At 35.4% G+C, this 21,304-nt stretch overlaps 1 protein-coding gene across 11 annotated transcripts in view; it reads left to right on the top strand.

Moving 5' to 3' along the window:
• Positions 1-21,304, top strand: part of KLF12 (Kruppel like factor 12) — a 647,154-nt gene that overhangs the window by 190,321 nt on the left and 435,529 nt on the right. The gene's annotated exons all lie outside the window — the stretch shown is intronic.

The raw sequence follows: 21,304 nt of genomic DNA, 5'->3' as shown, positions 1-21,304 counted from the left end.
CAGAAGTTATCAAGTAACGTGAATTAAGCAAATGTTTTTCTACCCCTAGTGGAATTGTTGGTTGCAGTGTTTGCCTGACAGTTGCCAAGGATGAGAAATAAAACCCCAGGGCTGAACTGGGGAGGGGGGAGTGCTCGTGGAAGTAGTTGGCCCCCCGGCCTCTAGCGGAGTGGGTGAATAGCTGCCGCACCGGGGCCGTGTGGGCTCTGTGTGCGCGCTGGAGATAGTGGAGGGGAAGGGGTTAAGGCGGAGATGACACTGCTGGCATGAATAGTGCTCCTGGTGCTACATTCATTATTGTCTCTGGTCATAATGATGTGTAACTGTCACTCGCTACAGTGCCTGGTCCATGCTAGTAGCCAGGGGCTGGCCAGTGGCTGTTATTTTCAATTACGGGGGACCTGGTCGGAGTTGACAAGGGGCAACTTTGCACGTCCACCCGGGCCGGGAACCCGCAGAGCCGTCCTGGAAGCCACTTCTTGCCTTAGAAGCTCACTCTGAGGATTCGGACTTGACCTCCGCGACATTAGTTGGTGTCACGTTAGATGCTCCCCTACGGGGAGAATCAATCCTGCTTTTGTTGGTTAGAGTGCTGCCTGCAAGAACTTTGAAAACTTTTATCTTTGGGGCAAAGGGTGGGTGCACTCAACAGTTTTGTTTCGCAGTGCATTTGAGGCAAATGCTTGGAAAAAGTACCAATTCCTTTGTTATATGCCCTGCAGCTTCCCAACCCCCTTCTCCCTGCGCTTCGAGTTTTGCATACTTTAATAATATAGTCTTAATTCAGCTGATAAAGATGACTGTGTTGAGTTAAAGAGTATTAATGCAACAGAATGTGTAATCTGAATAAACGGTTTGCGTAGCTAGCATTGTCAGCCCTCTAATTTAACTGTGTAGATGGCTTAAGTGTTGTTCTGTGTGGATTGTTTTAAATAATTCCACTGGCTAATGGAATTCTCGGCCAAGCACTCGGATGTTTTATTTTTCACTAGCGTTAAGATTTTCTCGGTTACCTTGTAACATTAGAGAGACGAACAACTCTGTTTACATTTAGTGCATGTGCATCTAGTGACTTCGCTAGACATCTGCCAATCAAATACACGTCATTCTACAAAACCACGTAGACGCCTCCATGCCCTTTTCTTACTGGACGATAGAGTTGTTTAGATAAGTAAATGCTTTGACATAAATTTGGTGGCTTTTAGCAAGAGGAAGCTTGTGGTGGGAATAGGAGTGGTCACTTTGAGGAGTGGGTGTATACTGTCTTCTAAGAAATGCTTTTAGAACTGACAATTAAAACAGTAGACCCCCCCCCAGGGCCCCCAAGAAAAAAAAGCTTGCTTGTGCTATTTTCAGACCTCATTCACATGTTGTGTACATTTTTAAAAACCACATAGAAATTAGTTCCGATAAAGGAGTATACTTTTAGGCTAGAAAATTTAAAACTATAGAAGCATAGTGGAAATAGGATGTTAAAGGACAAACATTTCAGTTGCATAAGTTATATCTTTATTGTTGCAGACTGGTCTGTCTTGATACTAGATTGAGTATATTAATCTCCTTTGATCTGAGGAGAGAGCAATTTGAGCATAAAAAAATTAAGATGTTTATTCTACCAATGACTGTGACGAAATGTACTGGGAGAATTTGAAATTTGAAATGTTTTCACATCAAATTTTCATAATTTTTGAACTAAGACCATGTAACCAACGTAGCTAGGTCAGGTTAAACAAAACATTCTTGAGGGTTTCTGTTTATTTTTGAAATCCTTCAGTTATTTACTACTTAGTGCAGTCAGCTGAACTTTATTGTGTAATGCTTGTTATTACTATTTATTGAAAAAAAATTGTTGTCTTAATGAGTCCTTAATATTCTCCATCTCCCCAATCCCCCACCCAAGTTCTTTTTTCAGAAACGAATGTCATTTGTGAGGAAATGGTCCTGGTAGAGCATTTGAGACCTTGACCTTAGCAACTCTTGGCTGGTGGTTGTTTACTACAGCTGCAGCCTATGTGTGTGCTGAAAGGGAAGGTCTGCAAACACTAGTGCACTCACTCTCCCCAGGCTAAGGGGAGAACGAATCGGGATGCTTGACGTTCATTCTGAAGAGCATGCGTCTGGTCTATAATATCCATCCTGTTCTGGTCATGCGAAATATACACGTTGCTCAGGAATATTTTCCCTGCCTCCTGTGCAGGGAAATTATACACTTTAACAAGCTCCAGTGAGTTTTAGATGTTACAATATATCATGAAGCAGGCTGTTATCAACCTAGTGAAATAATTTGGTCTTAAATATAGGTGTGTTTTATCTTGGCAGAGACAATGTTAAGTGCTTAGGCCTGTAGGTCTATGCTGAGAGCATTTTGAATTCAAGCCAGTGTTGGTTAATCTAGAGTTTGGAGTAACCTTGCCCAATGAAGGGATGTTGTTAAGTAGGTGAACGTGTAAAGGTCCTGGACATTTTTTCCATCATACAACATGAAAAGCATGGAACTTTATATTTTTGCAAATTAATGATATTAAAATGATCACATTAAATTGGAGTGTTTATATTGTGAGAAAAACAGTCAAGTTCATAAATCTAGCTGTAGATTGTGTATTAAAGTATAAATCTAGTAATGGTACAAACTTATTTGAAGTTTTTTTTAATAAGGTTTTCCACTTGCTGCTTGAATGTTGATTAATGAACATGAGCTAAAATCCCAAGACAGTTTTATTCAAAATCAACACCATTATTACCTTTTCTGTTTAGAAAACAGCTTTTTTTTTTTTTTCTTTTTTTGGAGATGGGCTCTCACTCTGTCACTCAGATGGGACTGCAGTGGCATAATCGTAGCTCAAATTCCTGGGCTCAAGGTATCCTCCTGCCTTAGCCTCCCAAGTAGGCAGGAGGGTTCTCACTGTGTTGTCCAGCCTGTCTCCTGAATTCCTGGTCTCGAGCAAACCTCCTGCCAAAGTGCTGGGATTGTAGGCATCAGCGACCGACTGCACTGGCTAAAACTTTAATTTTTAAAATAAGTCCTGAAATAGGTTGTAGTTGCTTATCTGTCATAAGCACTTGAAAATGCTATATGATCATAGACTGGAAATAGCTTATATTTTTGTCCAGTATTTATTTTTCCTGTCCAACTCACTTGTTTTTCAGCATGCAATTTATACACAGCTTTCAACTTTTAACTGTTTACAAAATGTAAGGGTAAAAATATTAAAATTAAATCACAGGCAACGCCCTATAACCACAGCCTTAACTCATCTACCACAACCACTCCTCCCAAAAGCAAGCAAGTAAACAGATGGGCCTTGCCCTATGCCCAGAAGGTCAACAGTCTTAGGCTTTGTTAGACCTGCTTAGTTTCTGAATCCCAAGCCCAGCCCAGAGCTGTCTGACTTCCACCAGCCAGAATTCACTTTTGGGGCCTAGGTCAGCCACACCCCATCTGATGTCAGCTATTGAGTTCTTGTGGTAGAGAACACATGCTGTGGATTAAATGGTTACTTTCTGTCTATATTGTCAGTAATTATGTTACAAAAGGATTTTTCCGTTCTGGGTGTTTATTGTCATAAAGTGGCTACTTGAGTAGTCTTATTGCTCCATAAAAATTTGTTTTGGTCGGCAGTAGATTACAGAATACTCACCCAAAGAATTCTGCTGTAGTATGAGCAGAATTTTTTTCCTGTCTTTTTTTTTTTTTCCAGCTTAAAGTCATGCTTTTCTTTTGTTGCTACTCTCATGGTCTACATTTTTGAATATTTATTAGTGTAATAATTAGACTGCTCTAAACAGATTTGCTATCTGGTGCAGAAGTAGCAGCAGGAGGCCCTTACTGCTATATTGCTGAATGGAAGGTGAGAGGGGAATGAATTAGGAGACCTTTAGGGTAGTTTTCCCACCCCGGTCAAAGACTATAGACGCTACTACCTGCTGCCTTTGACAGCCATGAATTGTGTCCTAAGTGTGACATTCACTATGCTTTTCAGTCTATAGGGCCTTTCACAATAATTCCTGGCATGATATGTATGTATACAGTTGACCCTCTTTATTCATCAGTTTTGCATTAATTGAGTCAGCTAATGGCAGATTGAAAACATTCAAGAAAAAAAAGTACAACAATACAGATGATACAAATAAAAAAACCATAACAACTATTTATATAGCGTTTACATTGTATAAGAGATTGTAAGTAACCTAGAGATGATTTAGAGTATATAGGAGGATGTGCACAGGTTATTTACAAATACTGCATCATTTTTACAACGGACTTGAGCACCCATGGATTTTGGTATCAGCTGGGGTTTGGGATCCTGGAGTATTCCTCCAAGGATACTGAAGAATGACTATATATTGTATATACATATATATATTCATCATCTTATATATCTATATGTGTATGTATATATTTAGTATTTATGGGTTTTTATGTGTGTTTTTGTAGTCTATATCTATATTTTATAGTCTATGTACTAACATCTATATTAGCACATAACCCCCCACACACACACACCATACTCAAGACCAAGGATTATGGTAAAATTTCATGACCAAGAAATACAGTAAAAAGCCACACATGTGTATAAAAAAGGGAGAAAAAGTCTTTAAAAAATTCTGTGTTTAGTAATACTGTGCTCGCTTTGAGATTATCAAGCTAACTCATAACAAAACAGAAAAACAACCCTGCCTTAAAGAAAACAAACCTAAATGGCAACCAAGATCAATTATTCCACAACAATATAAAGAAAACCTTCCTTCATTTCATAATGAATGGTAATCTCTAAGATTATATATCCTTGAATCACAACTGATTTCAGTGGCAGATATATCTCAGTTTGAGTCTTGCTCTCTTGCTTACTAACTATGGATGACCTTGGTCAAGTTTCTTAACCTCTCTGAGTCTAGAAAATGGAAAAAATAGTATGTAGTTTACAGGGCTGTGGTGAGAGTTAAATGAGGTAATGTGGCCAAAAGTCACTTTGTAAAACTACAAAGTACTTGTGTGGCAACTGATTTGACAGGAAAAGCACTCTGGCCATACCTCTACCGCCCCCACGCTCCTCTCCCCTGAAAGGGATAAACTTTCCTGCTTCTCAAAATGAGCATATAAATTACCCTTATGGGGAAGGAATTTCCGAGTGTGGGTAGAAAACTTCTGGCAGTCAAAGGTCATGAATTCCATTCCTGTCTTACCAGAGATTTGCTCTGTGACCTTGAGAAAGTCATTCTTAAAAAGTTTCAGTGTAGCTGGTATAAAAGTTACTGTTAACATTTATTTAATACAGGTGAGATATCCGAGCTTTTCAAAAGAAAAATACATGAAATTATAATTCTCATCATCATTTACAGAAACTTGAAAATAAAGATGAACAATAATTAGAGATTGAAAGTCTGCAGGCTACTTCTTTAATGAGTCATCTGAAGCTTCTATCAACTTGTCATTTCAAAAAGCCCTTAATTTTTAAAATAATTACAAATTATTAAATTTGTGATGTTGTACTATAATTTCAAGCACTACATTGAACTGCAAACCCTTGGTTAAGCTAAGATTCTGTTGATTAAGCTATGTCTGATTTATGACTTAAAAGTCACTTGGTTAGACATTGTTGCTTTTAACTAACATATAAAATGTACAGTAAAGGTAGATAATGAGGATCTTATACATTATTTGTACATTTATTGAATATTTATAATCACACATTTACATGATTTCTCCCCAACTGCTTTTTCTCCAGTAAAAAAGAAACACAAAAAATTTTTTTTACAAACAAAAATTTTTTTACACTCTTACAGGAGCAAAAAACTAACTCAAACTAGCTCATCAATAGAACTCAATTTAAACTCTTTCCATGTTACAGGTATATCTTGCCTGACTCCTCCTATTCATATTACGATTATCACTGCAAATATCGACATCACTTTTTGTGGGACTCTCTTATTTATCATCCCCTGCTTTAAGAATACACCTTGTTTCCGGTCAGTATTCTCGGGCCTCACAGCTCACAGTATTCCTTCTGGTGTTAACTGCTTGTTGATTTGCCTTGTTCTAAATGCCGCTATCATGGTCTTTTCCAACCTAAGTAGCTAAATATATTGAACTCTTGTCAACCATCCCTCAATTCGCTTTATTTTCCTGAAAAAAAAAAAATATTTCTTCTTGCAAAAAGAAACCTTGTGGCCAGGCACAGTGGATCACACATGTAATCCCAGCGCTTTGGGAGGCCAAGGCAGGCGGATCACAAGGTCAAGAGATAGAGACCATCCTGGCCAACATAGTGAAACCCCGTCTCTACAAAAAAATGCAAAAATTAGCTGGGCATGGTGGCACGTGCCTGTACTCCCAGCTACTCGGGAGGCTGAGGCGGGAGAATTGCTTGAATGCAGGGGGCAGAGGTTGCAGTGAGCCGAGATCGTGCCACTGCACTCCAGCCTGGTGCCAGGTGACAAAGCAAGACTCTATTTCAAATGAAAAAAGAAACCTTGTGATATAGTAGAATTAAGCCATACTGCATTTGTAAATATTTGCTCTAGTGTATTGATGCCTCTCTTAAAAGTGGCCATTCAGGCCAGGTGTGGTGGCGTGTGCCTATGTTCTTAGTTACTTGGGAGGCTGAGGCAGGAGGATCCCTTTATCCCAGAGTTTGAGCCTGCAGTGAGCTGTGATCCATTGAGTCAGTGCACTCCAGCCTTCGTAACAGAGCAAGATCCTGTCTCTAAAACCACAACAACAGTAACAACAAGAAACAGCCAGTCAGAGTAAATAGTGGGTACAAAATAAAATACTCCTTATTGTGTACCTAGTATAATACAGAAGTTAAGAACTTGGTTTTCCATATGTTAGTTTATTTAATACGTAGTCTTTAGTAAACTGGTATTGGTAGTCCTTGGCTTTTGTATCATGGACTTTTCAAGTAACTGACACATGGAATACTATGTGTCACCTCTGAAATGCCATTTATACACTGGATTTTGACTTACAAGCATCATTTGATGAATGTCTTTTTTGGGCTGTTGTGTTGCTGTCTTGCCAGTTAACCCCGGACTCCTGCTATATCACTGTGACTTTGCCACTTTTGGCAGAAATTTTACTGCTTTTTACTTTATTTTAACAAAATGACTGGAAAAAAGGAAAAATGAAAGCATCTAGTTATGAAAAACAGTTTATTATCTTGCTATACAATTGAGACAATAATCATTAGATGTGCTGAAAGTGATGAATCTTTATTGGAAGTGCTGTATGGAGTTAAGCTGATGAATTGTGAAAAAAATGAAATTATAGAACACACAAAATGGTATGGAGATACTTTTGATGACTAACAGATTGTATATACTTGCAGATTTTGTGATTTTCCTTTTATCCATGAGAATGACTCTCCTTTAAAACATGTCTGGTCCCTTCACTTTTACATATTTGAGTTTTGTATGTTTTCAGGCAAAAACATACAAATATATCTGAAAAATATATGTATCATAATTCTTAATGTATCATCTATGTATTTGTATCATTTAATATATAATTGAATCATACAACTTACATGTAATGGTTATGTCATATGACATGTAATATAGCACATATGTGCTATATGCACTGTTGTACTCTATTATGAACTATATTATGATTTTCATTTCATAAATATGGAAATTGATTTTCAGCAAAGTAAAGTAATGAAATTATAGTGAATAGCCAGTTAGCTTTAGAGAATTAAACACTAGAAAGCCCCCTGGACTTTCCCCTTGTGTTACTCTCACCTCCCTCTGGCATTAAATGTGATATTGCAGAGTTAGCCTTTCTGTAGAATAGGGCAAAATGGGAGTATTATACAAGTAAATATGGGTTAGAGGCTGTATTATTATATTTGTTGTAGATTATATTGACATACTATGTTTACTAGAGTACATTTACTACAAGATTTACTTCAATAAAGTAGTCAATTCTGTGTTTGCTGATATATGTACTAAAACAAATTATCATACCTTATCCAAAATATTGTTTTAGATGGAAACCACTATAGGATGTTCTATAACAGTGGTAATAATAGACCTGTAAATTCTGGCTAATATGCATTCCGCTATTGGATAAAGCTATCAAAGTTAGGGACATAATAAAAGTAATACTAATGTTATTTTTGTTAGAACATGCTTCAGTTATCCATTTGACTTACAGGTATTTAGCTCCTACTATGTTTATGGACCCTTACATGAAAATGGGTAGGACAATATCTGGTATCATTAGTCAGCTGAAAATCAAGGATGAGAAGTAAGAATTATGTGGCAAATTATAACATAAGGTAATTTGTGGTAAATGGAACAAGTGTTGTAAGTTGTTTAAAGTACCTGGGGAAGAATTATTTCTATCTGGGAAATCAAGTTTTCAAGGTTTTAGTAGAAATGCGACCAAGATTCTTTATATAAACAGTGTATATGTTTATCTTATATAAACTCTGTGTGTATTTTTTATATAAACAGTAAACAGTGTGTGTGTATATATATGTATATATATCTTTTTTTTTTTTTTTTTTTTTTTTTNTTTGAGATGGAGTCCTGCTCTGTTGCCCAGGCCTGAGTGCAGTGGTGCAGTGTCAGCTCACTGCAACCTCCACCTCTCTGGTTCAAGCAATTCTCCTGCCACAGCCTCCCGAGTAGCTGGGACTACAGGTGTGTGCCACCTTGCCTGGCTGATTTTTGTACTTTTAATAGAGATGTGTTTCATCATGTTGGTCAGGCTGTCTCAAACTCCTGATCTCAAGTGATCCACCCGCCTCGATCTCCCAAACTGCTGGGGTTATAGGTGTGAGCCAACGTGTCTGGCCCAGTTTAAATTTTTTTTTTTTGATAGAAAAAGCAAACCTGCTAATATATGAATGCAAATTAAAAACATATTTTGGCAGTTGTGATTTTCTATTTTTTTCTGTTATCTTTTAGAGCTGATGGTTTTATGTGTTTTGGCAAATTTTTATCATTTGCCAGGTCACCAGAAAATTTTGTTCTCCAAAAATAGATTCTAAGATGTATGTGGCCAATAGGTATGCAGTGTTACGATGAGTTTAGAGGTGGTTTATTCGGGTTACAAAAGCAAGAAAACTGACTGATAAATACATTTTAAAATGTACTTTATGTGATGCTATTTAATGAAGGTCTTCCATATTTTTGAAAATACTAATGTATTTTATTTTTAAATGGTAGGAACTTTAACTTTGACAAAAAATATTTTAAATAGTGGGAATATTAATTTATATTAAAATATTGTTTAAATATTAGGAGGGATAAATTTTTTAAAACACGAGAACAATGGTAGGAAAAACTTGAAAACATAAATTTTGCAGAAGATCACAGTCAGTTGCAGTATATCAGAAGTGTTGCTTGAAGGGATATTTAGAAAGAAACATTGAAGTAGGTGGATATTTCAAGTCTAACAGACTTTGGAATATGCATTAGCTCTTTTTCTTTAGGGATGAATATAGGTAGCTAGCAAACACAAAATATTTCATTGAAGAAAGAAATGAACTCAATAAATTGATTAAAACCATTAATGGAATTATTACTTTAAACTTAGCAATATATTGAGTATGGTGGAATTATACCAAGGCTGTAGGCTGAGGCAGTTACCTTGTGTTTTATTTATAAATAATGGTAATTAAGACAGTTTAGAATACTTGATAAGTATGGACTAACAACAACAAGAATTGCTTTGTGCCTGGTGGTTTACAGAGTAGTTTTAGTTTCATCCTTATAGTCTTGTATGGTGGATTGCACACATGTTACCCGTATAATTGAAGAGAACTTAAAATCAAGAGAAGGTAAAAGTCTAGAAATTGGCAGAACTAGACCCTAATTGCCAACAGCAGTAAAATAGATTTTTTCCCATTTTATAACTACTACTGTCTTTCAAACTTTCATTTAGTATCAATAAGTAAAAACTTTGCAAGTCCGCATTGCATAAAAGAAGTGTCACTAGTGTCTAGCTCTTATCCATCAATATCACATGAATTCTTACCTTCCTCCAAAATGCACTTTAAAATGGTAAAGAATCCATATGCAACAGCCCAGAGAGATCAACCCATCGACCCTGGATAGGTGTGTGTGTTTAGAGACATCTGTAGAGAGTGTGCAGTTAGAGACATCCATACTCTTCAGAGAAACTTAGGGTACTTACCATGTGCCAAGTCTTGTGCAAGGTGCTGAAAACACATGTAGACAAAACATGGGCTTTGTCCTACATTTTAGGCAGATCAAGAAAGAAGCAGGACAGCTAAGCTGAAAGGCAAGCCCAAGCTGATATATTCTGGTTTGGTTCATTTGTTTTAGGTCTTTAATGTGCCTAAGAGCTACCCTAGATATTTTTAGATTTATGCTGTAATCTCTTTTAAGTACTTTTAATTTAACTAGAAAAACTTTTTCTATTTAAGCATGTATTTCGTAAGTTTTTTCTTTCAAAAACTTTTTGCACATTTATTTTATATTAAATGTGTACAATACATTTTAAAGGTATTTGATTTTAGTTTTCTAACCACACAGATAGGTACATTTGATATTTACATGTGATTTTTTTTTCTTTTATAACTAAGTTTTCAAAGAAACAGTACTGAAGATTCTTAGAAAATAAGTGTTGTCTTGCAAAAGCTCACTTTCATGGGCATTGTTTACAAATATATTTGATAAGTGAGTATACTTGTATAGAAATTTTAAAATTCATTTTTTTAGTAAACTGTTTTCTCTTTTACTTAGTTCTTTTTCCTGTAGCCAAAAATAACATTCCATTAGTCCATAACCCATGTTTTTAGCACTATTATGTGTCCTTTTGTATTTTTCTCTATATTCTTAAGCTTAGGAACACATACACACACAGTTTTTTAGTCACTGCTTACAAAAATGGAAGGAGTTTTTTTGAAACTTTTTAATCTTTTTTCATTCCGTGCTGCCTTAGAGAAATCCTTTTCAGCTGCTACTGATTGTTACATCTTATTTCAAGGAGTGGTTATTTCATAGTCTGCTCAATCACTCATTTCTTAGAGGGAAATACTGTGTTTTTAGTTTTTGCCACTTTTAAACCAATGATGTAATAAATAACTTTGTAGCTGTATTCTGAGAGACCTAAAGAATAGATTCCCAGAGACAGGACCATCTATTTAAAATGTATCAATTTTCATAAATGTTGCCACATTGCTTTGCGAAGGATATAGTAGTTCACATTATTACCAGCAATGCAGGCAAATACCCTCTTCCTAAACACAGACAGCATTAGTTGTGTTTCCCAGTCTGATAATGTTGTGGTAATATTTTACTGTTACTTGAATTAGTATTTCCTGATTGTTAGTGACTTTGAACATCTTTTCCTATGTTTGTAGGCAAATTAGAATTCTAAGAATTGTCCTTTCATATTGTTTGCCCATTTAAAAAATTTGGTTATTGTCTTTTTGTGGGAATTCATTTCATATTAAAGCCACTAACCATCTGCCCGACATCTCCATTGCAAGTAGTTTTTTCATAAACTGATCTTTTATCTCTTGCCTGTTCAAGAGGTAGCTTTTAATATATAACCTTTAAAATATTTATTAATTAATTCCTTCTCTTTCTCTGTGGTGTCCCGTTTTAAGGTTTTCTCCATTGATAAAGTAGGCCTGTAATCTCCTAACTAGATTTACTTTTCCCTCATTTTTGTCTTATCTTCAATCTATTTGGAATTTATTGTTATATATGGTATAAGAGGGGGTCTACTTTTTACTTTCAGAGCATAAACATACCATTGTATCAGCAGCAATTTTGAAGTAATCTGTTCTTTTTACAGTGAATACAAATTTCACATTTGTCATATCATATGTTTTCCTATATTCTGTAGTACCAGACCTTCTTTACAAATTTTCTTACGTATTCTAAGACATGTAACTAGCATTCATATGTGAGGAATATTGTATCAATCATCACTCCTCCCCTGGGCAAAAAATATTCAAAACCCTGTTGTGATTTTAATTGGGATTGCATTAAATTATATGAACTCGTGGGTTAATTAACATTTTAATGTTATTTGCAGTGCATTATATTATCCCAATTCAAGAATGTGGATTTTTTTTTTATTTGCTCATTTCTTATTTTTTATATTTCAGAAGTGTGCACTGCTTACTTAAGCTTTGATCTTATGCATAGCTGGATTTGATTTTTTAAAGGTTTTGTTTTCCTTGTTTTGTTTAATAGGATAATGGTCATTAGCTTTTTTCTTTCTTTTTAATGTATTCATCTTATATTGGTTTCAGGGTTTTCATAACGTCATATAATGAGTTGGGAAGTTTTTTATTTTCTTCTATTTTTTGGAATACTTTGTGTAGAATTTGTACTATTCCATAGAAGTATGGGAGAATTCATTTGAGAATTCTATACTGTTCTATATTGTTACTGGTTTTTTGACTCCTTGTTCTCTCAGTTATTGGGAGAGGAGAATTTACAGTTGTGAATTTCTCTAACTCTCTTTTTAGTGCTGTCAGTTTTTGCTTTATATGTCTTGAAACTCTGTTATTAGTTGTGTGCACATTAGGATTGCTATAATCTTAGTGAACTGACCTCTGCTCTTACCATGTCTAGTTTCTATTTGGAGTGTTCTAGCAATTTATATGTAAAATAATTTTTGTATAATTGGGTTTCTATAACTTGCTATTTGTTTTCTATTTTTCTCATTTTGTTCTCTCATTATCTCCCATATCTTGCTTTCTTTGGGCTTGTGTTTTGTTATATACTACATCATTGACTTTTTAGTTACATGTATTTGTTTTATATTTTTAGTGGTTACTTTAATATACATCATTAACTTCTCACAGTCTACCTTCAGATAATAAAAAACCTCTTACTGTATGATATCAGAATCTTAGTATATTGCCATTTTTTTCTCTTTCATTGTTTGTGCTATTTTCTTCATATATTCTACTTATACGTGTTATAGCCCATCGATTTCTTGGCTACTGTGTTTTCTTTAAACAATAAGTTACCTTTAATACGGATTCAACATCAGAAAAAAATGTGTTTTAAAATTTTTTTTGCTATCTCAGGGTCTGCTTATGGTGACAGCTTTATCTCTTGACAGTGGGTAATTTCTTGCCTTGTTTTTCTGTCTTGTCCTTTTTTTTTTTCCTTGAGATAGAATCTCGCTGTGTCATCCAGGCTGGAGTGATGTGGTGCGATCTCGGCTTACTGAAGCCTCTGCCTTTCAGGTGCAAGCGGTTCTCTGCCTCAGCCTCACAAGTAGCTAGAATTACAGGTGCATGCCACCACACCCAGCTAAACTTTGTATTTTTAGCAGTGATGGGGATTCACCATGTTGGCTAGGCTGGTCTTGAACTCCTGGCCTCAAGTGATCTGCCCACCTCGACCTTCCAAAGTACTGGGATTACAGATGTGTAATCCCTTGTCTGCCCTGCCCTTGTCGTTTTTGCCCTGCCCTTTGATTGACTTCCTGTCATTTTTGATTGACTTCTCTTCACATATTTGGTCTCCTGGATCTATCTTTCAAGTACTGCATCTTTTCTTTCATTATTTTTTCTCTTTGTAGTTTTACTTTGTGCTTTGGAAGAGGTGTGTGTTTGTATGTGCATCTGAGCTTGTACAGTGAGCTATCTTAACAGCCTTGCACCTTCTTACAATTAAGATGTTGGAAAGGTTGATTTGTAAATTGGGTTTTGGGGATGATACTACATCACAGGGACTTGTTTAGTGCCATTTTCATATCCAGTTTTGAAACTTTTTTGACCATAATTTAATAAATGTAATGTGAGAGGGCATTTCTTTTTCATTTCCTCGACCTACCAGCCTTCACAATTGAGTCAGCCACTTTTTCTTTCATTCTTTAATTTATCAGGAAATAGAATAGCATAATGTATGGAAAGTCACACCATCCACAGGAAACCAGCTTTCCTTTGCAACCTAACTAATAAAGCACTTATAAAGGTCTTAATTTTTGTAATCCTTAAGAATTTTATTTAACAATATAACAAACTTTGCAAAGTTCATTAAGCATTGTAAGATGTGGCTCGTTTTAAAATTTTTTATTTGAAGAAGGCTAACTGAGTCATAGACATTTGGAATATTTTAATGTCTTTTTTGAGAAATTTTAAACATGTATAAAAAGTAGAGAGAATAGTGTAAGAAACCCTTATGCACACAGACTTAAACTTAGCAATTCTCAACATTTTGCCATCTTGTTTCACAAATCTCTGGCCTCACTCACCCTGAACAACTAATTTCAGACTTATAATTTTGCCCGTAAATACTTTAATGTGCTTGTCTAGCAGATCAGGACTTCAAAAAATCACACGCATATACACACATACAAAATGTAACAATATGTAGAATTACCATGTATATACATGATATACATAGTAGAATTACCATGATATATTTATCAAGGCCAGGAAACCAACATTGGTAGGTTACTGTTATCATTGTTTGGATTTCACTAGCTTTTCCATTAATGTCTACTTTCCGTTTTAGGATGCAAATAAGGTACCATATTGCTTTGAGTGTTTACACCTGTTCAGTTTTCTGTTCTGTGACAGTTTCTTAGTATCTTTTTTTTTTATGACCTTAACTGGTCTATGGCCTGGGGGTTTGGGCCCTGTGATTTAGATGATTCATTGAGAAATAAGCATTTTATCTGGGTTTGAATAACAAGTAAGACTATTCCTGGAAAAATGGGGGTGGAGGATTAGAGGGAGGGAAATAGCATGTTATGCTCCTTTAAACCACCTCATCTATGAGATGAGCTCCCATCTAAAACCCCAGCATTTTCAAGTATTGAGAGTAGAGCAGTTTCTTGAACCCACGTTGACAACTTGATGCTGCCATATCTCAGATTTTAATAGCATATCTCTGCTGTAAATATTATTAAAGATATTTTTAAAAATCACCTTTCATTCATAATTTTTCCCTTAATCTTCTGACTCAATCTGTTTGGCAGCTTAGAGTGTTCTATGATGTCAGTGACCCACATATAAGACCTTAATTATAGGCATCCCTCAGAGATACTGTGGGTTTGGTTCCAGACCACTAAAATAAAGCAAATATTTCCATGAAGCAAGTCACAAGAATTTTTTTTATTTTCCCAAAGCATAAAAGTTATGTTTACATTATAATGACCTATTAAGCATGTAATAGCATTGTGATTAAAAAAAAAAAAAACCTACATGCCTTAAGTTAAAAATACTTTATTGGTAAAAAATGCTAACATTCGTTTGAACCATAAATGAGTCATAATCCTTTTGCTGGTGGAGGTTATTGCTAGGATGTTGATGGATGCTGACTGATCAGGGTGGTGGCTGCTGAAGGTTGAGGTGGTTGTAGCAGTTCATTGATGCTCAGAGCATCTTCCCCAGGAGTAGATTCCAATTCAGGTAATCACTTACTTTGTTTATCTGTAAGAAGCAACTCCTCATCCATGAAAGTTTTATCATGAGATTGTAGCAATTCAGTCACATTTTCAGGCTCTACTTTTAATTTTATTTCTCTTGCTGTTTCCACCACATCTTCAGTTACTTCCTCCACTGAACTCTTGAACTTCTCCAAGTCATCCATGAGGGTTGGAATCAGCTTCTTCTAAACTCCTTCTAATGTTGATATTTGACCTCCTTGCATAAATCACAAATATTCTTAGTATATCTAGAATGATGAATCAGTTCCAGAAGGTTTTCAATTTACTTTGTCCAGATCCATCAGAGGAGTCACTATCTATGGCAAGTATATCTTTATATAATGTATTTCTTAAATAATAAGACTTGAAAGTTGAAATAACTCCTTGATCCTTGGGCTGAAGAAAGGATGTTGTGTTAGCAGGCATGAAAACAGCTTTAATCTTCTTCTGCATACATCTGTGTTAGAGCTCTTGGGTGATGAGGTGCATTGTCAATGAGCAGGTATTGTGCAAGAAATCTTTTCTGAGCAGTCTGTCTCAATAGTAAGTTTGAAGTATTTAATTAACCATCCTGTAAGTAGATCTGCCATCATCCAGGCTTTGTTCTTCCATTTATAAAGCACAGGCAGCAGGGTAGATTTAGCATAATTCTTAAGGGGCCTCAGATTTTCAGGATGGTAAGTGAGCATTGGCTTCAACTTAAAGACACCAGATGCATTATTCCCTAACAAGGAGTCAGCCTGTGCTTTGAAATTGTAAAGCCAGTCATTGACTTCTCCTCTCTTACTATGAAAGTCCTCGATAGCCTCTTCTTGCAATAGGTTGCTGTTTTGTTTACATTGAAAATCTGTTTTTTTGTTTGTTTGTTTTTTAGTTTATTCACCTTCATCAATGATCTTAGCTAGATCTTCTGGGTAACTTGTTGCAGCTTCCCCATCAGCACTTGCTGCCTTGCCTTCCACCTTCATGTTATGGAGATGGCGTCTTTTCTTAAAAACCGCATGAACCAAACTCTGCGGGCTTCCAACTTTTCTCCTGCAACTTTCTCACCTCCCTTAGCTTTTATGAAATTAAAGAGAGTTAGGGGCTTGACCTGGATCAGGCTTTGGCTTAAGGGAGTGTTGTAACTGGTTTGAGCTTCAATCCACACTACTCAGACTTACCATATTGTTAGCAATAAAGCTGTTTCATTTTCTTATTCATGTGTTTGGTGGAGTAACACTTTTAATTTTCTTCTGGAACTTTTCCTTGGCATTCACAACTTGACTCTTTGGCACAAGAGGCTTAGCTTTTGGCCTGTCTCTGCTTTCATCAAGCCTCCCTCATTAAGCTTACTTACTTCTAGCTTTGATTTAAAGTAACTTCCTTTTGATTTAAAGGAAGCAGGTGATGCTTCCTTTCACTTGAACACTTAGAGGGCTTTGTAGGGTTATTAATCGGCCCAATTTTAGTGTTGTTAAGTCTCGGAGAGAGATGAATGAATTGCCAGTTGGTGGAGCAGTAAGAACACACACAACATCTATTTATCAAGTTCATTGTCTTAGGAGGTCAGGGTTTCTGTTGCCCTGAAGCCAGTCCCAACAGTAACATCAAAGATCACGGATCACCATAACAGATATAATAATAGAAAAGTCTGAAATATTGCAAGAATTACCAAAATGCAACACATGCTGTTAAAAAAAATGACGGTAATACCCATGCTCGACTCAACGTTGCCGAAAAATTTTAATTTGTATAAGAACAAAACTCTGAAACACGCAATATCTGTGAAGTGCAGTAAAGTGGAGCGCAGCAAAATAAGGCCTGCCTGTATAGAGAACTTTTTATACTCCGACAGCTCAGTAAACTACGTAAGAGCCAGACTGTAGTACTCTAGGGTTTTCCAGCCATATAAGTTATCGGTCATGCATACACGTTATATACACACACACAAATATTTAACAACCCTGTATGAATGTAAAAGCTGTTTTTTGGGAGCATGCCTTTTGAAAACAGGCTGTGGCTCTGTTTGGTCCATAGGTCGTAGTCCACTGACCCCTGTTCTGTGATAATGTGTTAAGTTAGTTGTTCCTTTTTTCTTATTTGCAGAAGAGTCACGTATTTCTGCTATAATGAACAGATATTAAATATGAATAACTTAAAATCTGAGCCAGAATATGATTGGCTGAAACTTATGGCTTTCTAGCCTTAAATACTGAACAAATTTAGAAATAGTCAAAAAATAATCTAGTTTTTAAAAATATATTTGCCTTTTTTATAAGTGGAACTTTTAAAAACATATCTTTCACAGGTCTAAAATAAAGAGGAAACACAGGATCTTGAGGATTTCTGTAACTTCTTTAAAATAATACATTGCTAGTTTAGTAACTCATAGGACTTTTAAAAGACCTTTTTCCCCCATTGGCACAAATGTTTTTCAGTGTGAGATGTTCTATTGAATTTTTAAAGACACTTTAATAAAAATGTGTTCTTTAGGGTGAATGATTAATTGAACTTTTCAGATCATCTTGTGAAAGAGTTTTGTTATTAGGTTTTCTTCTCGTTTTCAGTCACAGCTTGTGAAACATCCCAAAATGCTTATAGCATTTAGAATTTGCCAGCAGGTTACATTAGAATTACTTTAAATTCTCTTAAGATAAATTGATATTTTAAAGATTTATTTATTTAATTTTTTAAAAGAAGCCTCTTATAAGGTGACTTATTTTTAATTTCAACAAAATACACAAATTAGGCATTATAAGAACTTTACTGGCACCTTAAATGACTAGAATATTAGGAATATTTCAAAAGTTATCTTACAATCCAAATTTTCTTTCAGGCTACAGTGCAGTACCATCTGTTCTGTTTTCCCCCCAGTGAGTACATCAAGTTCAAGTGAATCAATAAAATTTGCTAATGCAAAAGGTTAATTATTGATATAACTTATTTTTTAGATAGAGTCTCACTCTGTCGCCAAGGCTGGAGTGCAGTGGCACCGTCTTGGCTCACTGCAACCTTCACTTCCTGGGTTCAAGCGATTCTCCTGCTTCAGTCTCCCTAGTAGTTCGGATTACAACTGCCCACCACCATGCCGGGCTAATTTTTGTATTTTTAGTAGAGACAGGGTTTCGCCATGTTGATCAGGCTGGTCTCAAATTCCTGACCTCAGGTGATCCACCCGCCTCTGCCTCCCCATATAATTTATATTATTAAAGTCAATTTCAAATACACAATGGGAATATGTCACGTCGTCTTGGGCTTCATGTACTACTCATATCCTATTTTCAGACTACAAACCCTTGAGTTCTTACCTTTAGTGCTCTTATTTTTGCCATTTCTCATCTCAGTGCCCTTCTTTGAAAACTGAGTCCCAAGTAAATTTAATTCAATCAAGACCAACCAGCTGTGATATGGTTGGTGAAGCTGGCAAAAAAGAATTTAGAATCTAGTTATTTCCAGGACCTGTTTAGTTGTTTACCCCTCTGAGCTCTACATTACCTGTACAATAGGAATAATACCTGTTTTGCATTTGTTAGGAGGGTTACAGAACAACTCTGTAGAAAGCATCATTTCAGTGTTTGGTATAGAGAAAGGCCAGTAAGACAGTATTTGGTATTGTTATTAGACACTTTTCTTACTCTCCAATCTAGAGGAAGAGACAGAATACATTAGGTTGCTATTTATTATTACAATCTATTGTTAGAACTGTAATCCTTGTAGCAGAGGGAGAGTAATGATAAATTCGTACCAGAGGTTCTAAGAATGATCTGTTAAGGACTGGCCTATAAGCCACACCTTGGTGAGTGGGTTGCATTTGAGTGGGTGGAGAAAGAGGAAGGGGCTGTCCAACATAGGAAGCAACTCGAGCTCAGGGTGAGGCAGGAAGTGTTGGGTGTGTGTAAGGCAGAGGTCCACTCTGGCCAATTTAGCCTACAAAAAGTCTTTCTTTGGAAATAGTGCTTTCAAAGACAAGCCTACAGAGAAACATGTGACATTTCACTTAAGAAAATCTAGATTTGTAAAAGTCTTAGTCTTAATTTCAGTTCTATAGATACTTGATAGTAGTTGCCATTGTGAATGCCTCCCTTGCTTTTTATATTTCTTAAGTGGTCAATATTGGTGTGTTCTTGTAGGAAATTTCCATTGACTTGAACTAACATTTTATGATGTTAAAGAACATCTTTTTATTTTTATTTTACTAGGAATTACAATCAAGAATAGATTTACAATTTTATCAAATGCTTTTGGACATCTTATGATTTTCTTCTTCAAAATATTGATGCTTTGACATCATAGTTTGTTGCCTTTAAATAATAAATTGGGAGGTTTCCCATCTTTTCCTGTATTCTGGAGTACTCCTTACGGCATTGAAATGATCTGTTCTTTTAAAAATTAATGTAAAAATCTATCATCTATTCTTCAAATGTTAGAAACTTTATGTATCTGTTAGCTTTGAAAAATAATCAGTTACTTACTCCCCCCAGTGCTCCCTGCACTCCAGCAAAGCTGTTTTGCAGTGATTGATCCAGTCAGGCCTTGTATTTAAAAAAGGAAAATTGATATTAACAGTTACCTTCAATAATTTTGTAGCTACTTTTACAGTTAGTAGCAGAAATTTAAAGATAATATATGTTAAAAATTTCTATGTGGTAGTTAAAAGTGATTCTTAATGTCATAATATTTGTATTTTTATATCTTTAAAAATAAACTATGATTTGTCTGTTTTAGCAATTATTTTTTCAAATATTCATGTTTATTACATTTTTGTTTTCAATTGCATTTTCTATTTCTTTTTTGAAGTGATTGGATTTTACACTTAGTTACTAATTTCTAGTCAGAAAATCTAACATGCCATTTCTGTGTATTGGATTTTATTGAAAATGTTATAAAATGGGTGATTAATTTAGGTAAATTTCCACATATCTGACCCTTGAACAATATGGATTTGAACTATAGAGGTCCACTTACACATGTATTTTCTTCCGCCTCTGCTCTCCCTGAGACAAGACAAATCCATCTTTTTGCTCTTCCTCCTCCTACTTCTCCTTAGCCTACTCGGTGTGAAGGCAATGAAGATGAAGATCTTTATGATGATTCACTTCCACTTGATAAATAGTAAATATGTTTTTTCTTATGATTTTTTAAATACCACTTTCTTTAGCTTGCTTTGTTATAAGAATATAGTGTATAATACACATAACATACGTATAGCAGTGGTGTTAATCAAGTGTTTATCAGCAAGGCTTCGGCAATAGCCAGCTACTAGTATTTAAGGTTTTGGTGAGTCAGAAGTTATACATAGATTTTTTTGACATCATGGGAGGTGAGTGCCCCAACCCCCATGACCCTCATGCCCCACATTCAAAGGTCAATTGTATATTTGAAAATATAGGATATTTATGCTTCACATAAAATGTGATATAAATATGTTAACTTTTATTTCTTGCTCTTAAAGAGTTCCACTTAGATTCTTGAAAAAAATAATATGTAAATGAACATATTTAGAGTTTTTGAAAGTTGTACAGAAATTGGAGTGAGAATGATCATCTGAGTTGCTAATAGTATTGAAAAAATTTATCCAAAGAGACTCTTAGTAAACCAGAATGATATAGACATGGACAAATTATCATTATTGCTGTTGCAGAGAACATAGTCATACACTTAAAAAGATGAGGGACATATGTTAAAATAAATTTGAAAGAGCCTTTTAACGGTCCCTTCTGTGAGTTAAGCATTTATAATACATTCAGTTCCTTGTATGGAAGATAAGTAATGCCACAAGTGAAGAAGTAAAGTAGTAAAAAAAAAAAAAGTGTGACGTAGTACTACATTCAAAGCTTAGCCTGCATTTTCATGGAATGGAAATTAAAGGACCATATGTATAGTATCTAACCCTAAACTTTATTACCAAGACAAATTGTCTAATGTCATACCTCATGACTGAAT

Source organism: Cebus imitator, unplaced genomic scaffold (assembly GCF_001604975.1).
Source record: "Cebus imitator isolate Cc_AM_T3 unplaced genomic scaffold, Cebus_imitator-1.0 Scaffold29, whole genome shotgun sequence".
Classification (NCBI taxonomy): domain Eukaryota; kingdom Metazoa; phylum Chordata; class Mammalia; order Primates; family Cebidae; genus Cebus; species Cebus imitator.
The sequence above is the reverse complement of the archived record's forward strand: the minus strand, read 5'-3'. Positions and strand labels throughout refer to the sequence as shown.